This window comes from Gorilla gorilla, chromosome 8, assembly GCF_029281585.2.
Source record: "Gorilla gorilla gorilla isolate KB3781 chromosome 8, NHGRI_mGorGor1-v2.1_pri, whole genome shotgun sequence".
NCBI lineage: Eukaryota > Metazoa > Chordata > Mammalia > Primates > Hominidae > Gorilla > Gorilla gorilla.
The window spans coordinates 60,730,139-60,744,138 of record NC_073232.2 but is presented as its reverse complement, the minus strand read 5'-3'; the positions used below and the strand labels follow the sequence as shown (position 1 = coordinate 60,744,138).

Here is a 14,000-nt window from a genome sequence, read left to right as displayed (position 1 = left end):
AAAACTGAGGAGGCAGGGTCCCATGCTGTTTACTGAAGTCCTATATTAGGCGGTGAAACAAAAAAAATTGTTAAATAACACATGGTCAGTGTCAGCTTTGTGAAGCACTTATGTCATCTTTCTTACACTAATCACAGTTGAAAGTATATTCAGAACTTTGCAACATTCCACCTATATAAGAAGCCTTCCAAAACACTGAGTTTAACATTTGATTTACATAACTTTGCATTCAAATTTGAATTTGTTTTGCAGTGATGGGCCAGTTTGAAATTACTTATGTCAAAATGACATAAATAAAAATTGTTTTAATCCCTATCTCAGTCAGTCATGCTAAAACTTCATCTGAGATTTTCCTAATTGTTACATACAATCAAGATCAAAGTTACTAGTTTTCCATGGAAACTCAAAACATATCGAATAGCAGGCCTCATGCCGGAAACTGTAATCTTGCACCTTAGTTTTCCACTCTGGACACTAGGCGATGTATTAAACCTCCTCTCAAATCCTCATTCCTTTGAGAAATGACAATAACTGAGTCCACTTCATAGGTTCATGCTGAAAACAGCATTAGATAATCTACATAAGGCTTCTACTAAGAAATTCATAGAATACTCAGCTTTTCCCAAATTAGTTGGGATAACTAAAACCCTTCAAATCTCAGTGGTGTGTGGCTACAAAGATTTGCTTGACATTCATATTATTTGCTAACAGATGGTAAGTGTTGTCCTCACTCAAGGAGCAGTCCTTATCTGGGACATGCCATTCTCATGGCAGAGCAGAAAAAGCAAAGATAGAACCTTATGATGGGTTACTTCTTTGTGGCATATGCCACTTTTTACCCTGTATCACTAGTGAAACCTAGACATTTAGACATACGACACAGGTCTAATCATCAAATTATAGAAAATAAAACAGTCATAGTATCTACCACAATGATCAATTATTTATTATCATTGTTATTGCTAAGAAGTACTATGTACATAAAAGAACGATCAAGATGTTTACCATTCTGGAACTCATGGAATATATGGAATAAATTAGAGTGCTGTCATGAACTTTGTGTCTAAGATCTGATGATATGTGTGCCATATGCTACTTGAAGGTTGACCAGTACAATCTCTACAACAGAAGACTGATCCCACTACAAAGCTTCATTTTTCAGTCAAGATAATAAGTAAGTTAATATCAGATATTAATGATGCTAATATGCCTTAGAAAAAAATCTTCAAAATTATTTGGAATATAGGAGTCCATGAGATAGAAGAGGGCTTTCATAGCTATGAATGTTACATGAAACTCTGAAGTTTTCTCCTGGGGATGGAGAAATAATGCACTCTTTGATTATGCATGCTCTACATATAAAATGAGAATTCATAACATGTAAAATAGAGGCCTCTGGAAAAATTTCATTCTCGATAGGGGTGACTGATAGGTGTGCACTGTAGCTAGGGTTTACATAAAGTGTTAGTACTGAAATAATATACAGAACATGTGTAATTTGAATAAGTTTTGAAAATCAAGTATATTTCAAGGACAGGCCACTTCCAAATTGAGCAGGAAACCTTCCTCCTTAAGCTGAAGTTTTCTGTATTAAGAATATTTCATTCCCATTCTGTAAGATTCTAAATAATTATTCAAAGTACAAGAATTTGTATCCATTAAATATCTTGAGATTACCTATTTATTTATTTATTTATTTATTTTGAGATGGAGTCTCACTCTGTTGTCCAGGCTGGAGTGCAGTGGCATGATCTTGGCTCACTGCAACCTCCACCTCCTGGGTTCAAGCGATTCTCCTGCCTCAGCCTCCAAAGTAGCTCAGCTTAAAGGCACCTGCAACCGTGCCTGGCTAATTTTTGTATTTTTAGTAGGGATGGGTTTCACCATTTTGGTCAGGCTGGTCTCGAACTCCTGACCACCCACCTCAGCCTCCCAAAGTGCTGGGATTACAGGCAAGTAGCTCAGCTTACAGGCACCTGCAACCGTGCCTGGCTAATTTTTGTATTTTTAATAGGGATGGGTTTCACCATTTTGGTCAGGCTGGTCTCGAACTCCTGACCACCCACCTCAGCCTCCCAAAGTGCTAGGATTACAGGCATGAGCCATCACACCTGGCTGACATTACCTAATTTTATTTACCTGAAAATATTTGTTGTCTCCCCAAGGTGCATATATAGGAAGTCACTACAGAGTTTTGACACTATCAGCTTTCTCTTTTTAGTAAAACTTAAATGTATTAGGTGACTAGAGCAAAAGGAGAGCTCTAGTTCATATGTATTATATGGATATGGCATAATATCATTCCTCATCTGGTATCTGTCTGAATAGCCACATCTATCAAATCTATTGTTTGCTCTAAGTATAAAACCAGCTTAATGGGGTGATTTGTTTAAAACAAAACATTTTTAAAGTTTCTAATTTTTAAAGCTGTGTATTATGAGCAGAAAAATCGTATCTTTTCAATCCTATGGCATATATTTCAGAAGAACTTTCTTATATTCTAAGGAGCAAAAGCCATCATTACACATCTCACAATCCGATATCACCTTTTATATCTATCTCCCCTCCTCCAAAGATGTAATTGATTTTTAAACTCCATTTATAAAAATTAAGCTGGTATTTTCCAAATTGTAAGATTAAAATTGGTAATATTTGACTTGAATACAGAGTGCCATAACTGCTGATTCTTGCTATTTCTAGCAACAGGGAAAGGGGAGGATTTTTGGGATTTTTTGCAAGTGATGAGAATGGTAGATGGCTTGCATCTTGGTATGTAGTGCTTACTGTCACATAGGAGAGTCCCAGCAGAAAGATGACCATGTATGCAGGACATAATACACAGAAAACAAGAAAGAGTACGGGTAGAATGAGCTCTTTTTTCATCAGGAAATTAGAAATTTAGAAGACATGCTGCAGATGGAAGAGTGTTGAATAGCATTGGTTAGAAACAATGCCTATGGTACTGGACAAGAGTAATATATTAGTTGGACCATAAATACGTAAAATGCATTTGGCTAGAACATATGTATTGTATAATCAAAGACTTACATTTGTGTGGTGGGTAATATTTTCTGTGTTTAGTAGACATGAAATTTATCAATTTAGAAGATTTAGCCAATAGTCTTTTTGTCAGAAAAATAAGAAGAGCCCTAGAGGAGACTCTATATCCCTAAAACCAGATAACTTAATTGTGCAAAGAACGTAGCTGATGTCTGAACAAACAGGCAAACATTTCTGCTAAGAACAGAATAGTGAGGACATCCTGTCATTGCTAGATGACTTCAATAAGGGACTCCTTCCTTACCACCAATATTATGAAGATGACAATAAACCATATTCAAATACAGCACATCATAATACAACATTGAACTCATTTATTGCCTGTGCTATGATTACCATCCCTGTACTTTGCACGTCTAACTCAAGCCCATATAGAGCATACAGCTCAAGTGAAACAGCTTCTGGGAAGGCTAGAAACTATGCTCTGTGACTTGAATACTCAATGCAACCAAGCCTGCCTCTAAAGAATGAGGGGCATCAAAACCTGATGTGAAGAATGAAGACTAGAGGTGGTCTCCAGAAATTTTTAGATAATTTAAATTCAAGTTCCTTTTGGATACCATAAAAATGGGGAAGGTTCTCTGTGAATGTAACTGAATCTGTGTTTCCTTGACAAATTTGTGCACTAAGGCATATTCAAATGGTTTAAAAAATAAAGGAAGGAGATATATTTTTACTCATATATATTGGTGGAGGATATCAGTACTAATTATCTCAGTACACATTTCTATGAGGTCAGTTATATATGTATGACTTTTTTTGTAAACTGATATTTAAAATTTCTCTCACTTACGATAGTGATTTTCTCCCTGATTTTATTCAAAGCTTTTCTCCCTCTCCATACTTTAAGTTTCTCATGAATTCCTTATTTATGTTAAACATCATAACCCAAACAATAGCTATGCAAAATGCATTTTTTCTTGCTTTTCTAGCTTGTTAAGGCCTTTATTTTGAGAAATTATGACCATACACTTCTATTAATTTTGCTTCAACTTTTCCAGCCTTTTCAACTATATTTGATTGGAGGATGATGAAATTACATTATGCTGAAATTAAACAGAAAAATCAGATATGACAAGTCCCTTCTTGGATAGGTTGTATTATATGAAGAACAAGAAGTTACAGAAAAAAAAATGAGCATAGTCAAATTATAGGATTTCTTTTTTGGTTTCTTAAAAAGCACCTTACAACGGAGAGTAATTCTCATTTAAAAAAATACTGTTCCGTGGAATTATAGAATGTTAAATAGACTAAACTAGAATATCTGGGCCAACACTCTCATTTAAGAGATGAGATAACTTTGTCTCAGAAAAAGGAGCAGTGCCTTTGTGAAACACATGGCTAATTTGTGGCAGCACTAACATGAAAACTTCAGTTTCCTGATTACACACTGTTATTAATATGGTAATTGCACTAACACCAGCATGAGCCATATTAAACATATGCTTCTAATTGCATGTAGATACACTGTTTCCTTATATCCCAATATTACTCTTTTTTAATAAAAAGTCAAAACAAATAAAAATACTTGTATGTATAAGTCTATAGAAAGTATATATTGTTCTCCTTAGCAGTCACCTTTTCAAATACAGATGCTCCTCAACTTATGATGGGTTTATGTCCATATAAACCTAATTTAAGTTAAAAATATCTTAAGTGAAAAACGTATTTAATATACTGAATACACCAAACATCATAACTGAGCTTAACATACCTTAAACATGAGCAGAACACTTGGATTAGACTGGCGGGGTGGGAGCTGCAGCTTGCCAGAGTATCACATTGCATATCACTCATTTAGGAAAAGATCACAATTCAAAAATTTAAGTGTAGTTTATATTAAATGCTGTTGCTTTCTCACCATCGTAAAGTCAAAAAATTGTAAGTTGGACTATGACAAGTTGGAGACTGTCTGCATAATTGTTTCAGTGTTAATCGTTTGTTGTCTTTTACACATTCATATTCATGAATACTTTTTTTGGATTCCATTCCTGAACTTATTAGCTTCAATATATAAATCAGACATGTGATATTATTTAAGCATCCCTTGTGTAGTCATGGTTTCCCTACAATATATGATTTCTGTTCTCATTTTATAGGTAGGAACATTATATAGGGCAAGATCAACAACTATCCTTGAGCCTCATCTAACCAGCAAAAGGGATAATGTTTGCTCAATCTCTATTAGTCTGAAAGAATTTCACCCACGTTTTGTACTTGATTTACTTTCAGCTGTTCTTTAGGAACAATTTCAAGCAATAGTTCCTTTAAGATACTTCCCCTGAACCCCAACATATAAAGCCACACATATAATATCTCTCTATGCATCCCAGAGTAACTCACATATATCTCCTTTGCTTCGGATACATTACCCTTACTGTACAGTTCTCTATTTAATTTTTGGTGTTTTTCTGTTTCTGTTTTGTTTTGATTTATAGTAAATACTAAACAAATGCTTGCTGAATGGCTTGGCCATAACTTTGACTTTAGACTGCAGGACTTGTCTACATTTCTCCTCTTGCATTGTCCTCCAAGCATAGGTAACCCAACAGATTTGAGCTTAAACGTTACTTTCATATGAAATATGAACTATGATTTTCTTCCAGAAAACCAAGCAACATTACAAATCTTATACAACCTTCCCATTTGGGGATACCACTGAAATGCTCATAAATTCTATGAGGTTTGGGAAAAAAAAAAAAGTCCCTGTAACATTTGAGAATTCATTCTGCTTCTTGTCATCACTGGGACTATTTTCACCTTTGTCTTTCCTAAGTGGAAATGTAGTGCTCATTCTTCAGAAGCATAACAAGGGGGACATGTATTTATTCTTCCATCTAATACATGATTAATAATGATCTATACTCCTCTCGTTTTGAGTTGAATAATTTACATATCCATACTTTTTAATATTCTCTATGTTCGTTCCAATTTTTAAACCATTCATTACTTCAGAAAGACGTGACAATGAAAAACAAAAATTTCTCGGCCGGGCGCGGTGGCTCACGCCTGTAATCCCAGCACTTTGGGAAGCTGAGGCGGGCGGATCACTAGGTCAGGAGATAGAGACCATCGTGGCTAACACGGTGAAACCCCGTCTCTACTAAAATTGCAAAAAATTAGCCGGGCGTGGTGGCGGGCACCTGTAGTCCCAGCTACTCAGGAGATGAGGCAGGATAATGGCTTGAACCTGGGAGGCGGAGCTTGCAGTGAGCCGAGATCGCGCCACTGCACTCCAGCCTGGGCGACAGAGCGAGACTCTGTCTCAAAAAAAAAAAAAAAAAAAAAAAAAATTCTCCAGTGTGTAGTATATATTAGGCGATCAGGACATGTGTGACTGTGGCATTCCTAAGAAGCATTTTATACAAATTAGAATGAGCCTTAGTCTTCTCAAAGTAATTATTCCCTGAATAATTTTATTTTTCAACCATAGGAACCAACTTATTGAACCCGCAGAATACACAAAGCCTTCACTAACAAGTGTGAATTGAGAATTGTGAATTTCTACTTTGGAAACAAGTTTGATGAATAAGAATCATAGAGTAAACACGGTGTTTCTATTATCTTTTAGTAATTATGCAGTTGTACCAGAATGGAATATACACAACTATTTTCCAAACAAGAGGCAGTTGAAAACTGCCAAAAGATTTGAGGCTTCATCTTGGCTTTGTAAATGTAATGATGAATTATTTTGATATAGTAACCCACAGTCTATTGACTGATGACCATCATATCATTAGGAATAATAAAAAAGTGCCTTAAAATCATACTGCCTGCCAATGAAGCCCCATTCTTCTCATGAGTGGGCCTGTGGCATTTCCTCTTCTGTTATGATCCTCATTTCATGTGCGTGTAGTATAAACTTTATTAGAACTGATGTTACAAATGATGCCCTCTTTCACACTTCTAAGATGTGGTAAAAGACTCTTATCCATAACCTAGAAGAGTTAAATTCTTGCATCTTACCACTCTCAATTTTCCATGCTATTTAGAGTTGAATTTTTCAACATTATATAGAGGCTTGTCCAAATTTCATACTTTTTGCTTAACTTTATATTTGCTTCCTGATTCTATTGCCTCAATATATACCCTCATGAACTTTTATTATTTTTATTATTATTATTTTTTACTTTTTAACTTTTAAGTTCAGGGGTACATGTGAAGGTTTGTTGTATAGATAAACTCATGTCCCAAGGGTTTGTTGTACAGATTATTTTGTCACTCAGGTATTAAGCCTAGTAGACATTAGTTATTTTTTTCTGGTGCTCTCCCTCCTCCTCTCCTCCCTGCTCTGGCAGGACCAAGTGTCTGTTGTTCCCCTCTATGTGTCCATGTGTTCTCAACATTTAGTTCCCACTTATAAGTGAGAACATATAGTATTTGTTTGTCTGTTAACTGCCCTAGTTTGCTAAAGATAATCACCTCTAGCTCCATCCATGTTCTGATAAAAGACTTGATCTCACTCTTTTTTATGGCTGCATAGTAGTCCATAATGTTTATGTACCACATTTGTTTCATTCAGTCTAACACTGTATTAGTCCACTCTAGAATTGGCATAAAAAAACTACCTCTGACTGGGTAATTTCTAAAGAAAATAGTTTTAGTTGATGCAAAGTTCCACAGGCTGTACAGGTAGCATCTCTGTGGAGGCCTCAGGAAACTTACAACCATTGCAGAAGGCAAAGGGGAGGCAAGCACCTCTCCTGCTCCATGGTGGAGCAGAAGAGAAAGGGAGTGAAGAGGGAAGTGCAAAACACTTTCAAACAATCAGATCTTGTGAAAACTCACTCACTATCATGAGACAAGCAAGGAGAAAATCCTAACCCATGATTCAATTGCCTCCCAGCAGGCCCCGCCTCCAACACACAGGTATTACAATTCAACATGAGATTTGGGTGGGAAAACAGAGCCAAACAATATCATTCCACCTTGACCCTTCCCAAGTCTCATGTCCTTCTCATTTTTAAAACATGACCATGCCTTTTCAACAGTCTCCCAAAGTCTTGACTCATTCCAGCATTAAGTCAAAAGTCCAAGCCCAAAATCTGATCTGAGGCAAGGCAAATCCTTTCCACCTATGGGCCTGTAAAATTCAAAACAAGTTAGCTATTTCCAAGTTAAAATGTGGGTACAGGCATTGGGTAAGTGCTCCCATTCCAAAAGAGAGAAATTGGCCAAAACAAGGGGGCTATAGGCCCTATGCAATTCCAAACCCAGCCAGGCAGTCATTAAATCTCAAAGCTTAAAATATTTTACAGGCTCATATGTGGAAAGGAGTTGCCTTGTCTCAGATGAGATTTTGGACTTGGACTTTTGAGTTAATGCTGGAAAGAATTAAGACTTTGGGGGATTATTGGGAAGACATGATTGTGTTTTATAATGTGAGAAGGACATAAGATTTGGAAGGGGCCGGGGTGGAATGATATGGTTTGACTCTGTGTCCCTACCCAAATCTCATGTTGAATTATAATACCCACAATCTTCTTTGACACTGCAATCTTCTTTCTCACATCCAGGCCACATTGATGTAAGGGTGGGCTCCCAAGGCCTTCGGAAGCTCTACCTCTGTGACTCTGCAGGGCACAGCCCTCATGGTTGCTTTCATGGGATTAAATGCCTATGCCTTTTTCAGGTGCATAGTGCAACCTGTTGATGGAGCAACCATTTTGGGGTTTTTAGGACAGTGGGACACTTCTCACAGCTTCACTAGGCAGTGCCCCTGTGGGGACTCTGTGTGGGCACTCCAACCCCATATTTCCTCTTTGCACTGCCCTAGTAGAGGTTCCATGAGGACTCCACCCCTGCCACAGACTTCTGCCTAGACACTCAGGTATTTCCATACATCCTCTGAAATCCAGGAAGAGGCTCTCAGGCTTTAAATCCTGCTCTCCGCATGCCTGCAGGCCCAACCACATGGAAGCTGCCCAGGCTTGAGGATTGTACCCTCTGAAGCAACTGCCCAGGCTGTATTTTGGCCCCTTTTAGTCATGGCTGGAGCTGGATTGGCTGTGATGCTGGATGCCACATCCAGAGGCAGTGCAGAGCAAAGGGTCCCTGGGTCTAGCCCATGAAACCAATTTTTTTCTCCAAGGCCTGCAGGCCTGTAGTGGGTGGGACTGGCATGAAGGTCTCTGAAACAACATTGAACCATTTTCCCTATTGTTTGGCTATTAACTTTTGGCTCCACTTTGTTTATGCAAATTTATGCAGCAGGCTTGAATTTCTCTCCCGTAAATGGGGTTTTCTTTTCTACCACATGGACAATCTGCAAATTTTCCAAACTTTTATGATCTGTTTCCCTTTTCAATACAAATTCCAATTTCATGACCATTTCCTTGTGAGTACATGTGAGCTTATGCTCTTAGAAGCAGCCAGGTCACAATTTGAACACTTTGCTGCTTAGAAATTTCTGCCATCAGATACCCTAGATTATCTCTCTCAAGTTCAAAGTTCCACAAATCCCTAAAGCAAAGCTACAATGCCACCAGTCACTTTGCTAAAGAATAGCAACAGTGATCTTTAACCAGTTCCTAAAAAGTTTATCATCTGAGACCTCAGTCTGGAATTTACTGTCCACATAACTATCAGCATTTTGTGTGCAACAATTTAAAATGTCTCTAGAAGTTCAACAATGTCCTTCATCTTCCAGTCTTCTGAGCCCTCCAAACGATTCCAACCTCTCACCATTACCCACTTCAAAAGATGCTTCCACATTTTCAGGTATCTTTATAACAAAGCCCCACTTCTCTGGTACTAATTTTCTGTATTAGTACATTCTCACATAGCTAAAAAGAACTATCTGAGACTGGTCCTTTATATAAAAAAAGAGAGTGAAATTTAACTCACATATCTACAAGCTGTTCAGGTGATATGGCTGTGGAGGCCATAGGAAACTTACAATCATGGCAGAAAGTCAAGAGGAAGCAAGCACTGTTCTCACATGGTGAAGCAGGAAGTGGGGAAGTACTACACACTTTCAAACAACCAGACCTCATGAGAACTTACAATCACAAGAACAGCAGGGGGGAAATCCGCCCCCATGATCCAATCACCTCCTCCTAGGCTCCTTCCACAACGCTGAGGATTACAATTCAACATGAGATCTGGGTAGGGCCCAGAACCAAACTATATCAACTACTAATGGGCATTTAGGTAGATTCCACATCTTTGCTATTGTGCATACTACAGAACTAAATATACACATGCATGTGTCTTTATGACTGGACAATTCATATGCATTTGGGTATATGCCCAGTAATGGGATTGCTGGGTTGAATAGTAGTTCTGTTATTAGGTCTTTGAGGAATAACTACAATTTTTTCCACAATGAATGAAAAAATTTACACTCCCCCCATAGCATATAAGTGTTCTTTTTTCTCCACAACCTCATCAGCATCTGTTATTTTTTTTTACCTTTTAAAAATAGCCATTCTGATTGGTGTAAGATGGTATCCCATTATAGTTTTGATTTGCATTTTCCTAGTGATCAGTGATGTTGAGCTTTTTAAAATATAACTGTTGGCTGCATATGTGTCTTCTTTTAAAAAGTGTCTGTTCATGTCCTTTCCTCAATTTTTATGGTGTTGTTTGTATTTTTCTTGTACATTTGTTTAATTTCCTTCATATGCTAGATATTAGACCTTTCTCAGATGCATAGCTTGTAAAAATGTTCTCCTATTCTGTAGGTTACCTGTTTACTGTGTTGATCATTTATTTTGCTGTGCAGAAGCTATCTAGTCTACTAAGATTGCATTTGTCAATTTTTGCTTTTGTTGCAATTTCTTTTGGCATCTTCATCATGAACTATTTTCCCATTTATATGTCCTGCATGGTATTGCCAAGGTTGTCTTCTAGGCTTTTTTATAGTTTTGGGTTCTGTATTTAAGTTTTTAATCCATCTTGATTTGTTATTTGTATGGTGTAAGGAAGGAGTCCAGGTTTATTCTTCTGCATATGGCTAGCCATTTATCACAGCATCATTTATTAAATAAAAACTCCTTTCCTCGTTACTTGCTTTTGTTGACTTTGCTGAAGAGTAGATTGTAGTAGGTGTGTGGCCACATTTCTGGGTTCTCGATTCTGTTCCATTGGTTTATGTACCTGTTTCTGTACCATCACCGTGCTGTTTTGGTTACTGTAGCCTTGTTGTATATATTAAAGTTAGGTAGTATAATGCCTCCAAATTTTTCTTTTTGCTTAGCATTTCCTTGGCTATTCAGGCTGTTTTTTTTTGTTTTCACATTAATTTTAAAATAGTTCATTACAGTTCTTTGAGGAATGTCATTGGTAGTTCCATAGGAATAGCATTGCATTTACAAATTGCTTTGGCAGTATGCCCATTTTAACCATATTGATTCTTCTATCTATTAGCATGCGATGTTTTTCCATTTGTTTGTGTCGTCTGGGAATTCTCTGAGCAGTGTTTTGTAGTTCTTCTTGCAGAGATCTTTCACCTCCCTGGTTGGCTGTATTCCTAGATATTTCATTCTTTTTGTGGCAGTTGTGAATGGGATTGCATTCATGATTTGGCACTTGGCTTGGCTTTTGATGATGTATAGACATGTTAGTGATTTTTGTACGTTCATTTTGTATCCTGAGATTTTGCTGAAGTTGTTTATTAGCTTCAGAAACTTTTGAGCTGAGACTATGCTATGGGGTTTTCTAAATATAGGAGCGTGTCTTCTGCAAACAGGGATAGTTTGATTTCTTCTTTTTCTATTTGGATGTGTTTATTTGTTTGTTGTGCCTATTTGGTCTTGCCAGTACTTCCAATACTGTGTGTAATAGGAGCAGTGAAAGAAGGCATCCTTGTCTTGTGCCAGTTTTCAAGGAGAATGCTTTCAGTCTTTGCCTATTCAGTATGATGTTGGCTGTGGGTTTCTCATAGATGGATCTTATTATTTTGAGGTATGTTTCTTCAATATCTAATTTCTTGAGAGTTTTAACCTGAAGGAATGTTGAATTTCATCAAAAGGCATTGCTGCATCTATTGAGATAATCATGAGGCTTTTTTCATTAGTTATTTTTATGTAATGACTTACATGTATTGATTTGAGTATGTTGAACTAACCTTGAATTCCAAGGTTAAAGCCTACTTGATCATGGTGGATAAGCTTTTTGATGTGCTGCTGGATTTGGTCTGCCAGTATTTTGCTGTGGAGTTTTTTTAATCAGTGTTCATAATAAATATTGGCCTGAAGTTTTTTTGTTGTTGTTGTTGTATCTCTGCCTGGTTTTTGTATGAGGATGATGTGGGCCTCATTGGGTGAATTGGGCAGGAGTCTCTCCTCCTTAAGTTTTGTAACAGTTTAGGTAGAAATTGTACCAGAGCTTTTATGTACATTTGGTAGAAATCAGCTTTGAATCTGGCTGGTGCTGGGCTTTTTTTTTAGATTTGTAGGCTATTTATAACTGATTCAATTTAGAGCCATTAGTGGTCTGTTCAGGGATTAAATTTCTTCCTGGTTCAGTCTTGCGAGGGTATATGTGTTCAAAAATCTATCCATTCCTTCTAGATTTTCTAGTTTATGTGCATAGATGTGTTAATAATATTCTCCAATGGTTATTTGTAATTCTGTGAGGTCTCTGGTAATATCCCATTGTTGTTTCTAATTGCATTTATTTGGATCTGTTTACTTTTTTATTATTCTAGATAGTAGTATATCTACTTTATTAAATTTACAAGAAAATAACAACTCCCGGATTTGTTGGGATTTTTTTAATTTTTTTTAAATCTATCTCAGAGTCCTTCAGTTCAATTCCAATTTTGGTAATTTCTTGTCCTTAGCTTTGGAGTTTGATTTTGGTTCTTTTCATCACGATGTTAGGTAGTTAAAATGAGATCTTTCCAACTTTTTGATGTGAGCATTTAGTACTATAAATTTCCCTCTTAACACTGCCTTAGCTGTGTCCTGGAGATTCTGGTGTGTTGTATACTTGTTCTGATTGGTTTTAAAGAATGATTGGTTTTAAAGAACTTCTTGATTTCTGACTTTATTATTTACTCAGAAGTCCCTTAGAATCAGGTTATTGTATTTCCACGTTATTGTATGGTTTTCAGGAAATATCTTTGTCTTGATTTCTAACTTGATTGTGCTGTGGTGCAAGATAGTGGTTGTTATGATTTTAGGTGTTTTACCTTTGCTTAGGAGTATTTTGTGTCCAATTATGCAATCAACTTTATAGTGTGTGACCTGTTTTAATAAGAAAAATGTATATTTTGTTGCTTTTGGGTGGGAAGTTCTGTAGATTTCTATCAGATTCATTTGATCTAATGCTGAGTTCAGGTCCTGAATATCTTTATTAATTTTCTGCCTTGATGATCTGTCTAAAACTGTTAATGAAGTGTGGAAATCTTCTACTATTATTGTGTGAGAGTCTAAGTCTCTTTGAGGTTCTCTAAGAACATGCTTTATGAATCTTAGTGCTCCTGTATTGGGTACATATATATTTAGGACAGTTAGGTCTTCTTGCTGAATTAAAACCTTTACCATTAAGTAATGCCCTTTTTTGTCTTATTTGATTTTTATTGGTTTAAAGTCTGTTTCATCTGAAATTTAGGAATGAAACCTTATCTGTTTTCTGTTTTCCATTTGCTTGGTAGATATTTTTTCATCCATTTACTTTGAGCCTGTGGGTATCACTGCATAAGAGATGGGTCTCTTGAACACAGCATACCAATAGGTATTGGTTCTTTATCTAGCTTGCCACTCTGTGCCTTTTAATTGGTGAATTTAGCCCATATACATTCAAGGTTAATATTGTTATGTGTCGGTGTGATTCTGTCACCGTGATATTAGCTGGATATTATGTAGACTTGTTTATGTGGTTGCTTTATAATGTCACCAGTCTGTGTACTTAAGTGTGTTCTTGTAGTGGCTTGTAACAGTATTTTCTTTCCATATATAATGCTTCCTTCAGGAGCTCTTGTAAGGCAGGTC

General features: G+C 36.7%; 1 protein-coding gene across 1 annotated transcript in view; it reads right to left on the bottom strand.

The window, feature by feature from the left end:
- PCDH15 (protocadherin related 15) overlaps positions 1-14,000 on the bottom strand; it is a 1,796,064-nt gene that overhangs the window by 1,109,996 nt on the left and 672,068 nt on the right. The gene's annotated exons all lie outside the window — the stretch shown is intronic.